At 43.7% G+C, this 23,822-nt stretch overlaps 1 protein-coding gene across 4 annotated transcripts in view; it reads left to right on the top strand.

The window, feature by feature from the left end:
- The first annotated feature begins 3,121 nt into the window (after positions 1-3,121).
- Positions 3,122-23,822, top strand: part of TNC (tenascin C) — a 91,102-nt gene continuing 70,401 nt past the window's right edge. For 2 of the 4 annotated variants that reach the window (XM_031450300.2, XM_010997369.3), the window contains exon 1: positions 3,123-3,367. The gene's annotated coding sequence lies outside the window, so the exon portion shown is untranslated. Of the gene's footprint in view, positions 3,368-23,822 lie in introns of all 4 variants that reach the window. The other 2 variants (XM_031450297.2, XM_031450301.2) reach the window with 2 other exon arrangements.

The following is a 23,822-nucleotide window of genomic DNA, read 5'->3' as shown; positions in this document are numbered from 1 at the left end:
CTCACATGAGGTGAACTCCCACACTCCCTCTGGCCTCCAAACCTCAGCCTCCACGAGCAACCTGTGAATGAGGACTGCAAACAAGCAACAATAAAAACAGTCTTGGCTGAGAACTCCGAGCAGAGGTAGTGTTTACAAGCACTCAGTCTGTCCTCTCATGTGGAAAAAAGTGCTTATAGTACTGAGAAGAATGCAACCATAAGAGATTGGGTGCCAAGAGGTGGTCTGCCAAGCAGGAGGGTGCATGGTTATTAATTCCATCAGCACCCTCTGCTGTAATGTCTACTGAGGTTTGGTTGCTCAGTTCTGACTGTGATGGCCATCCACATGGAAAGCAGCCAAGGTGGCCTTGGGTAAGTCATTCCTCCTCTCTGGGCCCCCTTTCCTCATCTGTGAAATGGGTGTGTTGGGAAATCTAGTTTCCCTCTTACGTTCTATGGGTGAAAAAAGAAGAATTTAATTACAGAGCACAGCATGTCAAACATTCACTTGTTCCTCCATTACTTCATTCGTTCAATAAACATTTACTGATACCCAACGCTCCGTACCAGGCAAGGAAAAGCAGGTGTGATCACTGCCCTCTAGAAGCTTGGAGTGTGGGAGGAAAAACTAGACATACACAGACATAATTGTACAGGGAATGAATGTCCTAACAGAGTGACAAACTGCTACGGTGCATGACAGCATTTCTTGTGGAAGACATCTAGGAAGCACCATGGTGAAGTCAGAGCAGAACTGGATGCCAAGCGGGATATGAGGAGGTGGCGTGAGGAGTCTAGGTAGAGTACAGCGTCAGCAGAGGGGCAGGTATTGGAGGGCACGTGCTATACACAGACATGTTTGCCTGGAAGGGACGCTGCACGAGGTCTGGGAATGGCTGGAAACAAGTGCCTTATCTGAGCCTCTTTCTCTCAAAGCCAAGGTATGGCTTAAGATGCCTCATACGTTTGGAGAAAATTCCTTTTATAAGTAGCCTCTTTTAAAGAGGCTAGTAAATAGAACTATTCATCTCTTCTCTATGGTACTGGATTATATTTCTGTGACAGTTAACTTCATGCTTAATAATATTCTTGTTTGTTTGTTCCACTGGCCTGTTTCCTGTCTAGAGGGCCAGCTTGGTTCTATTCGGCTTTGTTTTCCCTGTGAGAGGTGAAGCCACTTGTGGTATGCCCCAACCAATGACTGTGCAATACTACAAGGGTGGATGTTCCCAGAAGAAGCCAAATACATCGCCCAGTTTTCCAACATGCTCTCATACCACTTATACATACATACAATTGCAAATATATATCGATCGTACATTATATGTAAATATAGTCTATATTCCATATGACATGTATTTTATACTATTCTAATATTCTATTCCCTAACCCAGGAGATAAATTCAGTAGACTTTGGAAAGCCAAAAGAAATGAAAGCACTCACTAATGCTAGAAAGACACAGCCTCATGCTACTACAATATGCTTTGGCTAAAACACAGAATTAAAAACTTCCAAAACAACCAACATTTGAGTCAGCAAAAATGGTTCAAAAGTCCACTGAGCTGTTTTATGACATGACTGTTTATGGGCTTTCTTGCTGTCTGGGAGGGTCTCTTAACCAGAGAATCCTAGAATACCGGAGCCAGAGAGACCATGGGGATGACCTAATCTTGCCCACTTCTTTCAGATGGCAAAACGAAGCCCCGGAGCAATAATAATAACAAGTGTAGTGTTGCTACCATTCAGTGCTGAAAACAGATAATTGAAACCTCTGTTATTAGTACTTAATCTGAAAAATCAAGAATCTCTGAATTAGCTCTGTGGAAGAAAGAAACCTGCCTTCCCTATTCAAATACGGCAGTGATTTTTATACAAGCAGTGTTATGGTCTAATAGGTCATAAAACATTGTTTAAGTATCATCTTACAATGTTTCTGGGCAGTAATGTGTGATAGAAAGAATTGTAGAGCCCAGTGTTACATTCTCAATGCTCCCCAGGTTATTCCCTCAGTGAGGTTTCACTGCTTCTCTGAACCTCAGATTCCTTTTTGTAAAAAGGGGACAGCATGTATGCCTATCACTTTCTGGTTGTGAGGATGCAATGAAATAAGGTCTGTAGAAGTACCCTGCATGGCACCTAATACAGACTTAATAAAGGAAGGTCCAGCAGTAGCTACAGGTTACCTGATGCCTCATTTCCCTCCAAGATCCTAAAACCACCAAGTTCAAGTGTGGGTGCCCTGGCCTCGCCGCCTGCCCGCTCCTTGCACTGCCTGTGTGTGCCCTGAGGATACCCAGTGCATGCTAACCACCAGACTAATGGATGACTCAGACCTTGGAAAGAATCCACAGCAGGCTAGAGAGCAAAGGCTCAGCTTATGTTTCAAAGATTAACTTGTTACTTTTTTTTTCCTCTCATGGAGGACACCGTTCAGCATTGAGAAGAAACCTCAGAGAACCTTAGGAGACGCAGCTTAGAAGGCAGGACCACGCAGAGGGCAGGAACAGTGTCAAAAAGCTGCTCCCCTGTAGGGCACTGGGACTGGGACAATGATGCCTCCAGGCAGCTGGGCAAGGCTGTCTCCCACAAAAGAGAAGCGAGACTGATCTGTGCTCCCAGCGCTGTTCCCACCTGCTGAGAGCTAATCCCAGGTTATCTCTCTGCTGGCCTGGAGAAACCCCAAACACCCCAGGCTTTTGAAAGGCTTTTTCTCCTCTTTCCAGGAATTCGGCTCAGCCCCTCCGCTCTCTCTGAGGTGCCACTGAGCAGCTGCTGCCCAGAGCCCGGGCGATCCCCGGTCTCCTTTCCATGTTTCCAGCCTGCCCGTTTCCAGCAGAGCCAGAGCTGCTGATCCTGCTCTCTTTCGCTCCCTGTGCTTCTGTCTCACAATTAGAAAATCCATTTGGGGAGTAAAGCAAAAGTCACACTTCACTAACAGCTGCTCCCTGTTGGGGGCAGGAGGCAAGGGAAGCGGGAATTCCTACTTTTGCAATAAATTGTATGCAAATAGGTTCTTTTCTTGGCAGAGAGCTGGGAGTGAGTGTGTCTTTCATGAGCAAACCCTGTTCCGCTGGGAGGGCTGTTCCTTTAATTCGCCAACTGAAAAAGTGGGAAAGGATGTCTGGAGGCGAGGCGTCCCATTACAGAGGAAGGAGTTCGCTATATAAGCCAGCCAAAGCTGGCTGCACTGGCCACAGCCTGCCTACTGTCACACGCTCTCCCGCGCGCAGACACACACCCCCCCGCCTGTCCTCAGCACAAAGACAGCGGGGCTGCGGGTGACACTGGGGGACAGCGCACGTGGGAGCCCCGCCGCTCACATCCAGCTACTTATTCCATGGAGCTGGTTCACTCAAGGATCTAGGTCTTTCCCAACTCCGGAAAGGTAAGTCTGTTTCACCCCCGTCACCAAAGATCATTATGATACAGTGCTTGCATTGCCAGCACTAACTGGGTTGTGGTTTCCTAATTATACAACTTGTGCTTTATCTTCATTGCTGGCAAAATGGAGTATTTGCTATAATCGGATGCACCTTGACTTGTTTTCTACTCGCCTCCTTCCAGTCTCGTAGATTTCTGTTTGCTTATTTTAGTTCTATGAACATTTCCACATGGAACTTTTTGAGAAGTTTTTCTCTGCCGTTCTTCAGAGGGAAAGTAAGAATTTTCTCTTAACTCCCTACCTGGCTGGTTCACCTGTGAATATTTCTGTCTGAAGGTTAAGGAAGTAGAGTTTGAAAGCAGAGTTTGTTCATAGCCTTAATGTAGGGTGGGTTAAGGGGAGACTGACAAAAGGATGGTAGAGAGAACAATAACATTTTACACCTAAACAGCCCTCACCTTATAGTTTACGAAGAGTTATATACCCAACCCCTCATGCCACAACACCCACCCTGTACTCAGACATGGAAAGGGATGAGGACTGAGGCACAGAAGGGAGAAGGTCATGCCTAGGACCAGACAGACAAGTGCAGGCTACAAGGTGGGAGTGGTGGACACTGGCTTCAGTTCTGACGGGCGGGGGCGCTCCCCATGGATGTCTCCTGATTCACTGATCCCTCCCTGGGCTGGGTACCTGTGCATGTTTGCGGGCTTAGAGCCAGCAGTTTCCCATATCCTTCTAGAATCACCTCTCCCTCCTCACCTCTCATCACAGAAAGCCCTGAACAACAACTGCCCCTAGGGATGAGAAGCTCTTCCTCCCTGGAAGACTGTGGAAGGAATTCTTGCTCCCAGCAGCATTGTTAAAGGGATTAAGAGCTCAGGTTTTGTAGCCAGGGGTTCTTTTAGTGTCCCCACCACCACCACCACCACACATGTGACCCTGGTAAAACCATGTAATCTCTTTTAGCCTCAGTTTTCACTTCTCTAAAATGGGGACAATACCCTATTGTCTTTACAAGAAAATGAAGTATAAAGAGACTGGGAGAGTGAGGCGGGCTCAAGACCTGGAAGTTTGAGTAATTGTCGTCATTGCCCCAAGCTGCCACCACCTTGGAAGTTAAAAGAGGCACTCAGCCAATCTTGGCGTGTTTCTTGTGGCTTCCTCAGCCCCCACACCCTCACTCCCTGTCTTTTTATCTCACCAGATCTGAGGGCGTCTCACTAGCTGGCAGGCCAGATTCTTGGCTGTATTTTACAAGCTGGAGGTTATGTTGTCACAGGTTGGGAGTAAAGGAAGCAGCTGAGGCTGGATGTAAATGTTGAGTTCTGATTCCAGAATGAACAAGGTTTTGAGTTTGGGCATTTGCAGATTCTAAAGCTGTCGGCTATAAAGTGCCACCACACTGCTGCCGGGGACTCTTTAGAAATGCATTCTGTCCAGAAGCAGAGCGGGATGGGGAACCTCACTTGAATAATGAATGACTCTTTCTCATGTTTTTGTGAAACTTTCCCCCTTTTTATGGAGCTTTCCCATATGGAGCTTTAGAAATAAAACCTCCTGCCTTGTCCAACTCAGGACTGGGGAGGGCTTTGTTCAGGGCTAAAGGAACGGGCTAAAGGGACGTGTGTAAAGTTTGCTGGAATTGTGTGCATCCAGCCCTTCACAGCAGAGTGAACATTAAACCTGTGCGTTACAGGAGGTGATGGTGTTTGGGGGAAGAAAATGAATGTGAATATTCTCTGATGTGCTCAGTGTGAAGTGGATAAGGATTTAGAGGAGTGTTGCCAAACTCTAGAGTTGTTTGTTTTTTTCCCTATGCTTTGAAAAACCTAGCTTCCCTATCTCATCATCCACGAACTGCCTCCGAGACCCCCACAAAGAAGCTACTGACCTTCCAGCCCTCAGCTTTGTTGTCCATATAAAGAAGATGACCATCTGTAGCCCACAGGGTTCTTGTGACACTCGAGTGAGATAATATATCAAACTCTCGACACAGCACCTGGCACACAGTAAGAGCTCAATACATGGAGGTTTTTCTGCTTATCAATTTTCAGAGACTTGTCCAAGATTAATGTTCTAAGACAGTGGCTTTCAAAGTTGTTTTTAGCAGTGGAAATAGTCATTAAATGAAATTGAAATGAATTGGCAAAACCCCAATATAGGACAGGTTAATGTGGGGCTGATTTGACTGAAGTGGGGTGGAGGGTCCAAAACTCACCCCACCGCTCTCGGCCTCTGGGACATTTCCACAGACTCTTGAACACACAAGACACAGTTAAAAGTCACGAAGCCAGGTAGTGTGCATTCAGGCCACCGTTCTGCACCTTGACAAGGATTTGTGCCCTTCCGAGTCCCCACATACAATGGAAGTCTGAGCAATTTTGCAACTAGGACGGTAGACAGAGATATGTGTGGGAAGTTTAAAATGCTTAACAAAGGATGATTCTTTCAATTAATGGTGATTATAAACCATAGCCAAAACATATGGAGAACCCATTCTCTAATTTAAAGGCCCCTTGTATACCTCATCTCACTAAACATCCCCATGTCTCTGGGAAAGGACTGTACCTATTGGACAAAGACACGGCTTAAAAAGCAGAGAGAATGAGTAACAGAACTCAGAGAGATGGAGTTGGTTTTCAGACCCAGGTCCCCATGATCCCCCGAATCAGAGGCTCACTCCACCACGTTCCTTCTGAATGCTGCTGCTTCTTGAACTGCCTTTAGAAGGAAAAAAACGTTCTTTTTGTCTAAATCTGCCCCTCCAGCCAGACTGTGGCCACCCATAAATACAGCGGTAGCCTGATCATATAACCAGAATGGAATTTGGAAAGGGAATTCAAGCTGACAGAATGAAAAACATAGCCCCCTTAATCCTACCCTTTCTAATGCTCATGAAGGTCTGAGAACACCTATTCTCTCCTCCCCCTGGATTTCTACAGACAAACAGCCGTGTTTTCTTACAGGAAAAAATGCCCAGCTGGCTTAATGCACAAGTCCCCCCACACTGAAGTCACGGCAGTTTGAAAAGCAGAAAGTAGGGAACATTTAGTTGACTCAGTATACAACTTCTTTGTGATGATAAAACACAACACACACTCAACATAGTTAACACTGAGGGCTAACTACACATCACATATGTGATAGGAGGGTTTGCCTATGGTTGCCTATCTAATTCTCACTCTAACACTGCAAGTTATGAATGACTAGCCCCATTTTATGGCCAGAGACATCGAGGCCCAAGGAAGGAAGTGAAGTGATACATCTGAGGATTTTCCATGAGTGAGGAGCAGAGGTGGTTTTGAACCCAAACTTTTGGGCTGAAACCCTACTATTCTTTCCACTCTGTGGCATGGCCTCCTAAAGTCAGGCTGGGCAGACCTCATAGGGAACGTGGAACGGTGTCTTTCAGTGATCGGCAGAGAGGGCAGAGAAGCCCTCGCCTGGCATTGGTGTCTATTGATTTTGCAGAACAGCCCTGCATGTATCATTTCTCATGGTGGTGGAATTCTCTGCCTGGGAACAGAAAAGTTCAAATTTCAGCCCCGAGAGAGAGAAGCATGGCACTGGAGGCAGCAGTCGGGTCATTACCGCTGAGTTCCATCTCAGAAATGTAGGCACACACCAGCCATGTGTGGCAGAGGGGAGCTCTCATTGGGAAAGCAGAGCTGTACCTGTGCTGCACCTTCTCTGAGAGCCAGGTGAACTGAGCATCTGGGTTTTAACGGGCTGATTGGGAGATAAAGCGAAATCGGCGTGCCTAGCCTCCGGACAGTGAATCCCAGGACGGCCAGGAAATGGTAGTGGGCGCTGCACCACAAATTCCCCGGGGTTATGGTTCAGTCACTTCTCACTCCGAGAAGATCACAGGGAATCCCCTTGAATCTAATCCCAGGCTAGTATGAACACCTTCGACATGTGGGAAACATTAGGTGAAGGCTCCTTTCCAAGAAGGAAACCCCACCTCCCCCAAAGCTCCTGGAAACTCCAGGCAATAATTCCATCCAAGACAAAGAAAGTGGTGGCCTTGCTGACCATACGGGGCTCTACCCACCCTGTGACCTTCTTACAGAGCAGAAAAGCCTATATGCCTACCTGATTCTAACCCTAGTGACCAGACTGTTTTTAGTTTTGTTTTGTTTTGTTTTTAGTTATGCCCTGAAGCCTAGAAATCCTTTTTCTCATTTCTCCTCCCTTGTCTCATTTTTCCAGCCTCTCCTTAACTTTACCAGCAACCTAGTTCAACACTCAATCACTCTCTTTGACCCTCTGTCATGGCATAAAAGTCAAATGCTCAAGTTGAAAGCAGATTATGAATGGAAAATCCTTTCCATGTGTAATTTTAGTCTGTTTGTTAGTGAAAATGAAAAAAAAATTTCATGCCAAGTTGTCTCAGATTTTTTTTTTGAAATGTCCTGAAATTTACAGATCCTTAATTATGCCGCCATGGTAACTCAGATAGCTTTGGTTGGTCCTTTAATGTCCCATATGTCAACAGCCAGAGATAGTTCACAAACTCTGAAAATAGACAGCTTGTTTCAGAATTAACCACTAATCAACTCTTCCTCTGCAGGAGCTGAGTTGGCTGCTACTAACTTCTACATGAATGTGCCCGAAAAGTTCTTTTAGGAGGGGCTGAGGGGATGATGGTAGTAACTCGTATTTACTGAGTATTTTATAGGCATTATGCCATTTAATCACCAACAATCGTTTCCAGCAAGTATACCTGCCCCCTAATTGAAACCTGGGGGACTTGAGGCTGGAAACGTTTAAGCAGCTTCCCCAACACCATGCAGACAGTGGTTGCTGGAGCCAGATCTCCAATCCAGTTCCAAGTCCCAAGCAAGTGGTTATAACCGCCATGGTCTGCACTGAAGTTCTGCTCATCTCTGACAACAGACGGGGCTAGACAGGGCAGAGCGGAGAAGAGCCAGAGGCCGTCTTTCAGACCCTGGTGTTCTCTGCAGCAGGAGGCCGCTGTGGCTCTCTCCAATTTGCTCCTCTGGGTCCCCTGCAGAAACTGTAATTAAATGAGTAGGATGTGATTTCTGGTGTAACATGTTTCTCCAGTGGGCTCGAAGCTGCAGGAGGGCGAAGCCTGATCCATACCTCATCCCTCCTGCCAGCCTGACACACACGTAAGCCAGAGCTTGCCCGGCAGGCTGGCTTGCACACCCCACTGACCGGTTCCCACAGAGCTCCACGCTGCCCCCACTGACCTCCGCGCATCCTAACTGCCTAGATTATGTCCTCCCGTCCCTCACCTGACTGCACACCACGAGGCCAAGACCACCAGTGAGACAGGAACCGTGTCTGCTAGAGCTCATTTTCCCCAGAACTTAGCCACCTGCTGGCTGGCAGGTATCAGGCCCCCCATAAGGTATTGCTGAAGAAACTCTCTGCTGTCCCAAAGGCAATGAGCAATAGCACAACACCGCTCTGCTTCTGAACTGTGTCCTATGGTGAATGAAACATTTTCACATGCCACACAGATTTTTAAAAAAGCAGGTTACTCGTACATTTATAAATGGATAAAACGGATTTTCTGTGTATCACTCTCAGATTTTCCCAGCAACCAAATATTATTTTACAGATATGAGGCCACGGAAGGTTGTCCATTGCATAAAGTAGAATGTGGTGGCATTGGGGTTCCTCTCCAGGAACTCCAAAAATTGCCTGGCTCCCCAAATTGTGCTTCCTTCACTGTGTCCCTGGGGTGTTCAGGTATGATTCCCATTTTCTAGATGAGAAAAGAAGGTAGAGGCAGCAGGTTACTCGCTAGAGGAACATTCACATTTTTAAAGGGTAGTTCGGTAGAGAGGGCAATGCTTCACACAAAGAAGAGAACTGCCAGTGATGGACTTTAGGCAAGGGGATACTTTGGAGGAATAGGAGAGTTTAATCACTCAGGGATGTGTTCAGGGCTATAAAACCATACTTGGTAAGTAGAAAAAAAAAGATAGGAGACCGAATATTGAGTGTAAGTCAGAATATTTTTGTTTAAAGCTCTATGCCTATTGATGCGAAATAGGAAAAGCCTGGCTGATAGCAGTGTCCTGGGGAACGCGGCTAGGCATGCCAGGCAGCGTGGACACGTGTAACCTCACTGTAGCCAGCACAAGGGAACCGAGAGTGTCAGTGGACTCCCTGCCAGCCAGAGACCCTCAGGAATACGGCAGCCCAGGGCAGGCACCAGCATACAAAACAACAGCAATAACAATATTAATAATACTAAAGCCTGTGAGCACATCCAGACAAGGAAGCCATGCCTTTCCACTGAGGGACACGGCAGTTTGGGAGAGGCAAATACTTAGAGTTTTGATGCAACAGGAGAAGTCCACCTGCTGGGGAGCCCTGGAAGTCAAAACAGGCTCCCGCTGGGTAGATACACCTTTAGTGCTGCCCCCAGGGAAGTGGCCTGCTCTCCAAGGTACGTATGCCTTGGGTCCTGGGATGGTCACACAGAGGTAGCTCTATGTGGAGATGTCACAGAAGATTGCTCTAACATATAGGTGGGGTGTTTTAAAAAACTCCCTACAACCCATAGAATGTTGAAACTAAAAGGGCTCACTGGTAGTCTCTAAGCCAGGGGCTTGAAGACTAGATTTAAAAGGCTGTTCTGAATGGCTGTCATTCAAAAATCCACAAATGACAAATGCTGGAGAGGCTGTGGAGAAAGGGGAACCCTCCTACACTGCTGGTGGGAATGCAGTTTGGTGCAGCCACTATGGAAAACAGTGTGGAGATTCCTCAAAAGACTAGGAATAAACTTACCATATGACCCAGGAATCCCACTCCTGGGCTTGTATCCAGAAGGAAATCTACTTCAGGATGACACCTGCACCCCAATGTTCATAGCTGCACTATTTACAATAGCCAAAACATGGAAACAGCCTAAATGTCCATCAACAGGTGACTGGATAAAGAAGAAGTGGTATATTTATACAATGGAATACTACTCAGCCATAAAAACCGACAACATAATGCCATTTACAGCAACATGGATGCTCCTGGAGAATGTCATTCTAAGTGAAGTAAGCCAGGAAGAGAAAGAAAAATACCATATGAGATCGCTCATAAGTGGAATCTAAAAAACAAAAACAAAAACATACAAACAAACAAAAACAAAGCATAAATACAGGACAGAAATAGACTCACAGACAGAGAATACAGACTTGTGGTTACCAGGGGGGTGGAGGGTGGGAAGGGATAGACTGGGATTTCAAAATTGTAGAATAGATAAACAAGATTACACTGTATAGCACAGGGAAATATACACAAAATGTTATGATAACTCACAGAGAAAAAAATGTGACAATGAGTGTGTATATGTCCATGAATAACTGAAAAATTGTGCTGAACACTGGAATTTGACACAACATTGTAAAATGATTATAAATCAATAAAAAAATGATAAAAGGCTGTTCTGAGGTGTTATGAGGGTTGCTATGGAGGGATGGAGAGGCCAACCACCCCACCTTATTTCAGCTAAAGCCCCAACACTTTAATCTGTTTTGTGCACCAAGCTTCCTCATGAAATGACATTTAATGAAAGAGTTCTGTGGCCAGAGGGAAAAAAAAAAAGGTTTTGGAAACTGCTGACCAAGTTTATGTTCCCTCATTTTAAAGATGGTGACACTGAGACACAGAGGAGGGAAAAGTCCTTCTAAGATCTCATGCCAGTTGGCAACAGGGTCGGCACTGAACCTTAGGTCCTTTGACTGTTGCTCTTGGAAGCCAGGGACAATATAAAAAGTGTCAGAGTTAATATATTCTTTAGAGAGGAAAAATTAACAGTGTTATTCTCTGAACAGCTTTAGTACACATGGACAGAGCCAAGGAGTCCTCTGTATTAGTGATCTATTGTTGTATAACGAATCCCACAAAACTTGGTCATTCAGAACAGCACACATTTATTATCTCACAGTTTCTGTAGGTCAGGATTCCAACAGCTTAAATGGATGTCCTATTTCATGGTCTCTCACGGGGCTACAATCACAGGGTTGGCCAGGACTGGGTCTCGTCTGAAGGCTCAACTGGGGAATGATTAGCTTCTAAGCTTTCTCATGTGGCTGTTGGCTGGATTCAGCTCCTGGAGGGCTGTTGGACTGAGGACCTCAGTTCCTTGCTGGCTGCTGGCCTGAGGCCACCCTCGCTTTCTTGCCACATGGGCCTCCCCAACATAGTCATTTGCTTTATCAAGGCAAGCAAACCAGAGAGAGCTTGCAAACGAGACTGATACCACAATCTTGTACAGCCTAACTGTGGAAGTGACAGTCCATTACCGTAGCCATATACTTGTGATTAGAAGCTAGCCATTAGACCATCCCACCCTCAAGGAGAAGGAATTACATAAGGATGTGACTAGCAGGGCGTAGTATCGTTGAGGCCAACCTTATAATTTGCCTGCCACTGCCTCTAATACTGCAGTGTCACCAATTTCTGACAACTTCTTATCCATAAACCCATCCAGCCCACCTGTACCTACTGATTAGCAGTCGATACTTAAGGCAACCACTAGGGTAGACTGTGTCTTATTTAAGCTTCCTACCTATTTATGAGGTGGAGTCAGGCATTTTGCATTAGATGTCATAGTTCACTGGGGAGCCAAGATTCCTCTTGAATATAACCCCAGGGTGGGATCTTCCAAGGCAATGACTTCAAAGGTATTTCATTCAAAGGTAAGACATGAAAAGTGATCAAAACTGAAACTCACCCATTGTACCCCCTCCCCAACCTACCCTCTCTTAGCAGGTATTACAATGAAGACTGAACTCTAGGATTAATTCCCTCTCCCTTTCCATTTTTCTGTTACTACCCCACCACACACCAAATCTGTGGACTCCACAGTCTTGACAAGTAAATCAGTTCACTACCTCCCACCCTCATCATCATGCTAGCTCAGGCTGTGGCATCTCACAGATGGACCACGGCAGAAGTTTCCCCACTACCACCCATCCAACCAACCTTCCCTTTCAATCTGTCCTTCAACTTTGGGTTGCAGAAATCAACATTCCTAGGTACAAAGACCTCCACATGGTTCTCTTTTGGCCATAGGAAGAATTCAAATCCCCAGCCTGGCATTTGGTTTTCTCCATGATCTGGCCCTGGTCTCCAAGCAGACCTTATAACTCGTTATAATTCACGCTTTCCACACCAACCATTTCGTGCTTTCTTTGCCCTTCCAAATGTCATTCCTTCTTTCCTAGAATGTCCTTCCCTATGTTTTTCACCTATTCGTATTCTTCCTTCAAAATTCAGTTCAGGACCCACCTCCTCCAAGTACAGTAGATGGCACTCTACTGTCATCCCATTCCACCCCATGTATCTCTCCATCATCACTTTATCATTCTGGAATTGCCTGTCTGCTCAGAGGTCAACTCCTCCTGCCAATACAGTTTTAAAAGGAGAATCTGTATCTAGTTTATCTAAAATCAAGTACAACTGGAGTAAAATCTGTTGTCTTCTAAAACAGACAGGAGTCCACTGCTGTATCCCATATTTGGACTCCTCTTCCTCACCTGAGTTTATTCAAAAAGCCGAGAACTTCATGGTGTTTGCATGCTTTGCCCTCTAGGTTGTCAACTGTGCAAAGTGATGTCATAACATGTGACAGGGGGAAGCCAGCCCAGCCCTAGGACAGGAAATGGTCTTAGGATGCAGACTTCAAGAAATGTCCTTGCTTTCAGAGGTGGCCCCCAGGATCAAAATTTGCACTGCCTGGGATTTTGAAACGCCAGTACCAAGGACAGAGGAGGCCCATCTGGGGATCTGAGGCTGAGTCACAAAAGATAGTGGGAAATCCAGCAGTTTTAACAAGGATGAGTCTACAACTAGTGGAAAGAAGGAGAGGGTAAAGGAGGGATGAAGACAAGGAGCTCTCTATCTTCGGACGTGGAGAAATTCACAGCCCAGGGAAAGGACTGGGTAATGATTAAAAGCATGGCTTTGGCATCAGAAGGCTCTGGGTTTGAGAGCTTGCTATTTGCTTGCTATGTGGTCTTAGTCAAGCTTCCTAACTTCTCTAAGCCTCATTTTCTTCACCTGAAATAAAGACAAAATAGTTAATACCTATTTCATAAGGTTATTACATGATATGGTGCGAGTGCATTGCTTAGCACAGAAACTGGCACTCACTATAAATATTCTATGGGGCACTCAATATAAATATTCTCTTGGTGTTGCTGTTACCTATTGTTGAAGTAGTTCTCAGCAGTAAGACTCCACTAGAAAAGCAATTCCCAAAAGTGGGTCCTGTGGAACAGCCTTCCCATGAGATGCACCTACACAAAGTGTTCTGTGGCCAAAAGAGTGGAGAACACTTGACCCTGTGTCCTGTTCTTAGAAATTCATAGCTCATAAGTCCATTGATATATAACTGTAAGGGCTAGAGATACAATGGATAACAAGAGACGTGAGGTCCTTTCAGCCACGGAGCTTATGGGGAAAGAAGGTAGACAATAAAAAGTAATCAAAGTTATAGTACAATTTCCAGTAGATATTTGCTAAGAAGAGAACTAAAACAAGGTAAGGGATCAGACAATGACTGGTGGTGAAGGAGGTGCTCTTTTAACTAGGATGAGACATGGGGAGGAGCTCTAAGCAGAGATCTGAATGAAATGAGCAAATGAGCTGTGTGGGCAGTGGTGAGGATTTGGGATTTTATTCTGAGTGTGATTAGAAGCCAGTGGGAGATTTGGAGTAAAAGAGTGCATGTATCTAAGAAATCCTGCAGCAGTTCCTTTGTTCAGCTTAGTTTAACCCAGTACCCTCAAACTTATTTGAACACAAACACCCTTTTCCATAGAACATCTACCTAAGAATATCTTGGAACATAGTCTGGTAAATTCTGCACTGGAGCACGAGGTTTCATAGACATTAAAAGTACTATAAATTTGCTCTCTAGATCTATAGTAAAAAGCCAAACCAACCACTTGGGTTGAAACAGGCATGCCCAGAATGGGAGAATCCAGCTCCAGAGGTGGGGACAAGCAGAGTGTCACCCTAACTAGCAGCTCTTTTTGGCTAAGATGATCAGAGAGCACAGCCAGGTTTCAGTAGACTCTGGAACTCCATCTCAGGCCAAATAAAACTTGCCAACATCTGCCTAGAATCTAACAAGCATTTGCAAACAATACACCTTGGCTTAAGCATTCTCCAAGAGGGAAGTGTATGAAACTTGAGGTCCAGCCAGAGGCTCTGGGAGAAACACAGAGGTTACATATTTCTGCACTTACATAAGGACAGCCAACAGATTGCTGCTGAAGATCTGGGAAATGGAAGCTGACAGTGTCTACTCTCTTTATCAAGAAGTGATAATTTAAGATTTGACCTTACATGAACTCCAGGAAGTTGCCTGATGAGTCACACCAGTGTAGCAGGTCAGAGCACACATTTTAGAGTTGTGAATCAGGGTCCAAAAGCTGCCTCTGCCTCTTATGTCAGTCACCGAACCTCCCTAACTCTAGATTTAACTTCCAAGTAGGCATAATAATACATATTTCACCAGGCTGTCATGATAAATGACAAAATAAATGATGATATATTTTTAAAAAGCATCTAGCATAAAGCTTGGCACAAAACAGATACACATACAGAAATGTTCGTTTCTCTCCTGTCCATTTCAACCTGTATTTGGTTTTATAAGAGAAGTTGTCGTTTATTAACTAACTACTATATTCCAGTAAGCATCAGCAAACTACTAGGTGGCAGCCTATTTTTATAAAAAAAGTTTTACTGGAACACAGCCATGGTCATTCATTTATGTCACGTTTAGGGCTAACTTGTCTCCTATAGTGACAGATCTTCTGGCTGCAGTCTAACATATTTACTATCTGGTCATTTAAGAAAGTTTACTGACTCCCACCAGTCAGTGCGCTAAATGTACATACGTAATTTCCAATCACAATAACCTAGCAAGTTAGATATTATTATATTTTATGTATGAAGAGATTGAAGCAGAAATAAAGGTTCATCTAGTAAATCTTCCTCCAAAAACATCATGCCAAACTCTATATTTGGATGGAGGTTTGGAAGAATGATAGAAAACTTATTAATTTGTAAGATTCAGCCTTGATTTTCCCCAACTATCTCTGACTTTTATCTCTCTCAGGCTAAATTTCTTGACTCTCCTGCCATATGCTGAACTAAACGATCTTGTCTAGAAGGGATTTCTTCCCATTTCCTTATGTGTTTGTTTGTTCACGTAAGTCATTATTTCAAAAATAAGAGTTGTAATTTCTAGACTCTCCAAAATGCTCTCATGCTTTGACTAATTTCTTGGAAGCCATACACTTTTTTTAGGAAGCTCATAGCATGAGGCCCAACTTTCCAGAAAGGAGAGGTTTCTAAAGCTCCCCTGTCTGCTACTTCTCACTTTATCTCCCTCTCACTTACTCACTTTCTATCCAGGCCAGACTCAAGGAGAGTGGACTATTTCCAGGGTCTTTAAAGATTTGCCTGAGACATAGAGGTTATAGTGCATTTGGCTTTGTGCCCTCCTTTCAAGTTCAAAACTGTAAATAAAATAGTTATGTGCACCCCAGTTCCCCAACATCACCTTCCCAAGTGGTCTCACTTTAGGAATCCAGTAACTCTCTTTACATCAGTGATGGTGGATTTCCCTCTGATATTTATTGCATAAATATGAATTCTTTAAACTGAACAATGAATCTTGTTTCAAAAGATAACTTGGTGTAGCAGAAGGAGCATAAGGTTTGGAATTATAAGACTGGGTTCTTAATTCCGAGTCAAATAATTACTGACTGGGCAACCTATTTAACTTTCTCAAAACTTCAGTTCTCTTAACAGTACAATACGAACAATGCTTCCTAACCCATAAGGTTGGTGTCACAGTTAAATGGCATCTCTAAAGTTCTAGACACAGGATAAATGTTCAACTCTTTGTCTCACTCTTACTTTAAACTGCTAGACAGTCTCCAATGTGGAGCTTCAGACTTATCACAGAGCAGGCATGGTGGGGAATATCATGACCCCCATTCAATATATACAGAAATTAAAGAGGAAAGGGTTTAGGATTTGTTCCAAATCCGCACTTTCCCCATCATGTGCCATCGAACCTAATCCCATGACGTACCTCAAAGACAGAATAATCTGGTGAGTTTGGGAAACACTATAAACTCTCCCCTTCTTGGAGATTTCAGATAAACACAAACATATTAAAGACCCTAGAAAATCCTAAAGTAAAGAAAGCTGGGTAATTTGTTTGGTTTAAATAGCATTTGGTTTAAAATAGCATTTTCCAAAAATGTTGAACTAGGGATCTCTTTCCTTTGCATTAATACCTATCAACATGTTGTAAATTACATTGTAGAAATATGCTGCTTGAAGTCATTCAGCTAAATTAAACCCAAGGCAAGGGTTAGAAATATCTCTATTTTTCAGGCTCATGTGCAGTTTTTCTCCTGTTTTCTCTGTAAGACATAAGGGTCTTTCATTGCTGGTAGTTATTCTGGACCCTGACCACCGAGCCCTTCTGAAGTTAGTCCTCCTAACTCAGTCATGCAAATCATGCAAACCCCTCCCTTGACATCAGTAAAGGGTGGCAGCGAAGCTGATGGTTAGAAATGAGGTCTCTGACTCGTGAGTCAGCCCACCTGCATTAAATGCCTGCTCTGTCACCTTGAACTGTGCAAGCCTCAGTTTCCTCATCTGTAAACTGAGAAACATAAAGGCAATTACCTCAGAAGACTTGGAGAAGATTCAGTGAGATACTCCACACAAGACAAGTAATGCAGTTCCTGGCACAGATGTGTTCAAACAATGTTAGTTATGATTGCAGCATTTAAATCACCCCATTTTGAGAAAGAGAAAGCAGACAATGAAAGTACTTTTCTTGCCTGCGATCTCATACATTGGTTACTGGAGTAGCCTTAGCTTCCCCTGCTTCCAGTCTTAGAGGCGTATTTTCATTTCTGGAGTCAACTTTCATCAAAAGGTATCAAACTTCATTGGACTTGATTCACACAGGCTTTTATAATTGTCAGTGACTCCATCTGGCTCCCTCTGACACAGGCATCAGTCAGGCTGCATTCCTTTCATTTAAATATCAGCACATTGAGTTGGAAAAGATTGCCACAGTTATCTAGTCTTGCCATGCCAAATATCTGGCACACACACCAGCACTCTCCCACTTCTGTATCAAGAGCAGACATTGCTAATCCATCACAGCATCTTTTCCCATTGAGTCTAAACACGGCCACAGAATCTTTCTCAAAGCAGCTCCAGCAGCCATTACCAGCTAATTTAAGTTGACACATAGACTGAAACTTGTCATCCCAAACCAATTCAACCTCTTACCCAATTCTTGAGTGACCTCTACAATATTACTGTCTACTTAAAAAAATTTGTTCAATGTTGAAGAGCTTCCTAATAGGGGAGGACAAGAAGGAAAAGGGGAGAAAAGGAGACTAAACACTAATATCTAGGTAGCATTTGTTGTTAATATGCCAGGCATTTATAACTCCTTATCACATTCTCCAATAACCCTGGGAAAATCTCTACTTTACAATTAAAGAAGCCACAGTTCAGAAAAGTTGTAAGATTTTGTCCAAGGCTAAGCAGATAAAAGCAGAATTTGATTTCAGGTCTTCCTGACTCTAAAGACTACTTTCCTCTCTCTCCCAATAGGGTGCCTCCTTAAGAGTTTTCATAGCCTTTCGAGGCTACATCTCTGGCCTTGGGTGGCTGATAACAGCTTCACAAAGGCCACCATGTCATCTACCCCTTTTCAGAAAATCTTTTTTAGTGTTGAGTTATGAGTCCATCTGTAACCTGTCCTTCCTAGAGAAATCTCTTTAATTGTTTAACCTTGGCTCAAGAGTTCAAAAACCCACTTTCCAAAACTTGTGAAAGAGTCAACTAGATTTCTTAAAATTCTGGATGAAGGCTGAAACAGAGGAGGTCATTGTTCCACTGGGAAATGAATTCAAATCTATTTTTGAAACAATTTTACAGGAACCTGTATTGTTGCCACTTGGTCAGATCCACTTTTTAATTTTCTTTTCTGTCTAGGCAAGAAATAGAAAAGAGAAAGCAAGTGCTCTGCAGAATTTTTATTTCAAAAATTGAAACCAGACCACACCAGGGCAGTTTGTGGTCTGAATGTATCAATGGATCTAGTCATATTTCATCTGAGCTTTTCTTAGGTATACTAAACCACAAATATGAATCTCATTATTGTGTCTGGGTGGAAATATTTTATGGATTAAGATTTGTGGGCTTAATTTGGTTGGTAATGAAACGTATGTTTGGGGGACCTGGGGGATGGGAGGGAGAAAGCCATGAAGCACTACTAATGCTTGAGCCAAATGACTAAAGAAAGAAACAGTACTGGGGAGTTTGTTCTTAATACTGGCCATGTGACTTGGGTTTAAAATGAAATCCAAAGTTAAGTTCAGCAGAAATATTGCCGAATCAGCAGTGGACCGCACATCACTAAAACAAAAGAGACCCTAGAATTTGAGCCATACACAACTGCTTGTTTTACAAGAGAATCTGAGGCTCCAGGAGTGGATGTGACTTTTCGCAGAGTGGCTGGCAGAACTGTGGCTCACGGCTCATCTTATGGCTCTTTAATCTACTGCACAGTCTACTACATGGCCCCATGGGAGCCTCAGATCTCCAGGAGCTTACCTCATCTGCAAAGTGAGAATAAAGCTACTATCTCATATTACTTTGCAAGAATTTAAAATTAGAGGTTTAAAATGCTTAGCACAGGCTCTGGCAATTAGGCACTCAGTGAATGACAGTTAATGATGTCTTTATTACTTTTATTATCATTGTTAATATTTCAATCTTCTCCTGATCTTTCAAGGCCTCTTCAATCAATAGTTGATAATCTTAAACACTTCCTCCTCCAGGAAGCCCTCTGTGAACTTCCAAGCTCAGAGTGACACTTCTTCCTTCAATTCCTTCATTTAGACTAGCACTGCCAACAAACCTTGCCTGTGTATGTTCTAGTTTATGAGATTTCTGGAAACAGAACAGGTCCTTACTCTGCCTAGTTTCCCTAGCATGTCATGCAGCATACAGTGAGTAAACAGCAGGTAGTTTTTGAAAGAATCTTAATATTTCTACTCTTGCTGTTGGCTTAGCGGTGTGCACCATGTTCTCAATCTGCAGGGGCACTTAAGAATATCACAAATATTAAAGCCACAATACACAGAGTTACAATCAATTCCATTTTGTGACCTTTCCAGAGAAAACTGTAAGCTTTCTGATAACAGAGAACATGCTTATTTTCTTCATTTTTGTATCCTTCATGCTTAACTCTGGGCTTGGCACACGGGAGGTGTTTAATAAAGTCATACTGAAAAGATAGATGGATAGATGGATGGATGGGTGAGAAACTGAAGAAACCCTACAAGACCAAGAAATCTGGAAATAAGAATCTTAACACAGATGCTAAAATCCTCTTGCTGATACTTCCTTCTGGGGACCATTACAATGACTCCAGACTAAGAATGACTAGGAGCCTTTCATATGCACTTATTGCTGAAGGCCTCCCAGCGGTCTTAGTCAAATTCATTGACAAAAAAAATTCATTGACAAACTAGGATGTCTAGGTTTTAATATTTGCTTTGCTACTAATTGTCCAGTGACTCTCTCTGGGTATTTCGGTTCGGTTATTCTCTTACATGTCATGTACTACTTTTCCTTAATTCAGTGTTGCTGCCTAAAGTGATATATGCATAACAATTCTGAAGCGGGGCTCCAAAGAAGTGTGTGGGCATCGGTTAGCAATGTCTGCCATGTGCACCAGAAGGACGTGTGTGGTGCCACACATTTACCATCCTTGCACTCAGTGATCTTCCACAGTTGCTTCTAAGCTTGCTCAAGTCTGATTTTGAGTCTATAATTCGATGTCTGTCTGTGTCCATGGAAAGTGCTGAAAAACTGAGCCAAGCATTTCCCGTCAGAAGCAACGTCTTGAAAAACTAAACCACAGGCAGCCTGTTCTGGAGAAAGACCTGGCTGAGCAGCATGGACAACCACCCCAGTAGCAGCACCGCCCCTTGGCCAGGGGACTGACCTGCCAGAAAAGCGCTCCACCCTGGGCTCATGGGCTTGCTTTTCTTGCTACTGAATGAGAATATGTAGGCTGGGGGGGAAACAAGGGCTATAAACACAGCCCCCTCATTGTCCTAAGGATTTCAGAGTATCCCTGTCACTTGACAAACTGAAACACTAAGAATTATGCACTTCCATGGAAAAAAGCAACAGTGGACTGGGGGTGGGGGTGGGGGGCTCCCCCAAATTCCCTTAGGAACCTCTCATTCTTCAGAGAGTAGCCTTACACTAACTGCCTTCTCCAAACAAAAGATATAAATCATCACACAATAATAATACACCAGTTACTAAGAGTTCCCTCGTGTTAGGCACTGTCCTAAGCATTTCCATGTATTATCTCATTTAATCTCATTTTTTTCTCACTTGCAGTTGAAAGAAGGTCATTGTGAGGTTTCTATGTGTTGCCATTTTACAAACAAGAAAGTTGAGGCTCAGAGAGGCAATGTTACATACCTAAGGTCATAGGTGCCAGATGGAGCCATATGAAGCTGCCCCTGTCCAACTTTACCTGACCTACAAAAATGACAATTCCACATGGTTCAAACCAACAGCAAATGGCAGTACCAGAATCCATAGTATTTGGCTGATTCTAGAGCAGATATTCTCGAACGCTGCACAGACCCTCCTTGGAAATGTGTCAGTTTTAGCATTTATCATCCTTCCCTGGAGCTGTCTTTACTATCTGTTTCCTTTACTAGACTGTGAACTCACTGAGAGCAGGAACCATCCCTCATTCATCTCTGGAACACCTTGCTACCTCTTGAGCTATCCCATAGCCTGGTCTAAACACTAATTCGACTCATCTCTGTTAAATGCAAGAATAAATGATTTTGACAATGAATTAATTCCCAGGACTCTGAAATGATCACTGGCTCCATTAGTGTCCTAACTCGGTGCCAGTTACATCGCTGTACTACCTAAACGGATAAGTGCTTCTTGGTGTTGGAATCCCAACACCTAGGGCTTGGAGAGGCTTTGGTTTGGCAGGCAACGTTTTCTCGATTCCTTTAAGACACAGGTTGTGCTAGACTGGCTCAAGTGCAAGGATCAGATGTCCTCGGAAAAAAATCCACACTTAAGGCGGTTCCTTGGCTCCTCTCTCTTCCTGACACATTCCAAGAAGGAATTTATGGATGTTGGGAAGGACAAGGGTTGAGGAATTTCTAGAACCTTTAAGAATGCCCATGTTAGCAACTCCATGCTTAACTGACAATAAAAGCAAGCAAGAAGAAAAATTTGGTGTGAGCCACCTTAGGTATTGCCAAAGTGGTGTGGAGAGAAATTCATCTGCATTTTTAAACAGTAAGAATCTTCCTTGTTCCCCCAAGCCTAGGCTAGTTGACGTAAATGCCTAAGTCCACAAGATAAATATATTCCATGAGCTACTAAAAATGAAGTCATAAGTATTCTGAAATATGACTCTAGCCAGTTGGAAGTTTTATCTTTATCTAAAAATGAAATTGTTTATTCTCCAGCTGTGACCCGGAAAAAATTCAAACATTGTTGATTCCTTCTTCTAGCAATGGTCTTTGTCCTGCGGCGAAGTGCCTAAAAATAACCATTAATTTATTCCATGCTGCTTCCAAAAGCTTACTACCAAATACCTCTACTGGAAGAAACGGAGAAAAGGGAGGATTTGAGGCGCCTCAGAGTATGCAATTATAAACCAAAAAGCTCCTGGGACGTGGCTGCCATGATACTGACCATGGTTTCCCCACCTGCTAAATGAAGTGTTACCTCTGGGTAATGTTCTGAATAAAAATCTATAATGCCAGAATCTGGGGATACTATCCTATACTGGCAATACCTAATATCAAAGAATCTGCAGCAAGAACTAAGTTTTATCTTTCATCAGTGATTAAGTCCTAACAATTTAACACCTCCTCCCACCAAAAAAAGAGCCTTCAGGGCCATTGTTTTTTGGGGGCTTTTTTGTCTTTTCATTTTTATAGGAGGCAGACACCATAAATGTGCCAGGTATTTGGAGACCAAGGGACTAAATACAGTAGCTTATGCTTTGCCTAGTCTTCTCAACAGATGACAGTGTGAGCAATCAGGCACCTTGCCTTACAACAATGCTTACTGGGCTCAGTACCAGACCTTCACAGTGACCTTTGATGCTCCTCACTGGTTCTCCCACCTCTACGTGCTCTCTCCTCTCCACGTCCCACACATCTTATACACCCCTGTAGAGCCAGACTGTGAGAATTCCATACATGTTACCGGCTTTTGCCTACATCAGGCAGCCACAAAGGGAAGCTGCTGTCATTTCTGTCATCTTCCTTGTCCTCCTCATCACCCATGCATTCCAACTCCCTTGCCTTTTCTCATGTTGTCCCCTCTTTCTAGATGTCTACTCTAGAAGGGTAGGTGCGTAAGGTTCAAATTCAACCCACCTGCTCAGTGTATCATTCACTTTTTGGAATCCCACCCATCCTGCAGGTTCATCTCAGGTGCCACTTCTTTTGTGGAGTCTTTCTCCAGCCCCTCAAAAGAATGCAGCCATGCTCTACTTTGAACATTAACAGACCTAGGTGGGCCAACCTCTTTTGCTACCTAGTATATCATCATTATAGTCGTGATGTAGCTTCCTGATTCTCTCTTCCCTTCTGTATGCAAACTTTCCTTTCTGATCTGCTCTCTCTTTAACCAGTGTCATTATAATTGTTTCTACTATCATTAGCTACCATGTTAAGCACCTGCCATGCACCAGGCACTGTTAGTAGCTTTATATATATCTTCTCATTTTATCCCATCCTCCCACAACTCTATGAAAGAGGCATATATACAGCCATGCAGATGAGGCAGGTGATACTCAGAGGGGGAAGTGAATGGCCAGAGGTAGCAGCTACTAAGTGGAAGAGCTGAATTCTGACATAGCTTTATTACTCTGCAAAGGCCAGGCTCTTTCTCCCAAACTCAGCTTCTGCATCAATAGAATTGCTTAGACTGCTGAAGGAAATGGACTTAGTCCCCTCAAAAACTCCGGAGCAAAGTAGTGCAGGGTCAACAGAAGCAGGAGAGCCATAAGTTATTTTTGACAAGCTCCACCAGCTCCCAAGAGAAAGGTGAGGAAGGCCAGGATAAGATGGCGGGTGTAAGCAGCTTGGTTCCTGGACGATTTATCTTTGGTTTGATTTAAGGAGAAGAATCTCATGGAGAAATTTGGTTTCTAAGGTATATAGAGAGAAGAAGATGAAACATTTTCTATTCCAAGTGTAGGATGGGGGAAAGGATGCTCACCTGGGGCAAGGTCTCTGTCCTTTCAGGTTTGAGGAGGACAAAAGCTGTAAAGAACACTCACTTATACCTGGATACATCTGAACATGTAAGGTATGGAAAGTACAGTGTGCATACATATTTG

The sequence above is a fragment of the Camelus dromedarius genome, chromosome 10 (genome assembly GCF_036321535.1).
Source record: "Camelus dromedarius isolate mCamDro1 chromosome 10, mCamDro1.pat, whole genome shotgun sequence".
Classification (NCBI taxonomy): domain Eukaryota; kingdom Metazoa; phylum Chordata; class Mammalia; order Artiodactyla; family Camelidae; genus Camelus; species Camelus dromedarius.
This window is presented reverse-complemented; position numbering and strand designations above follow the sequence as displayed.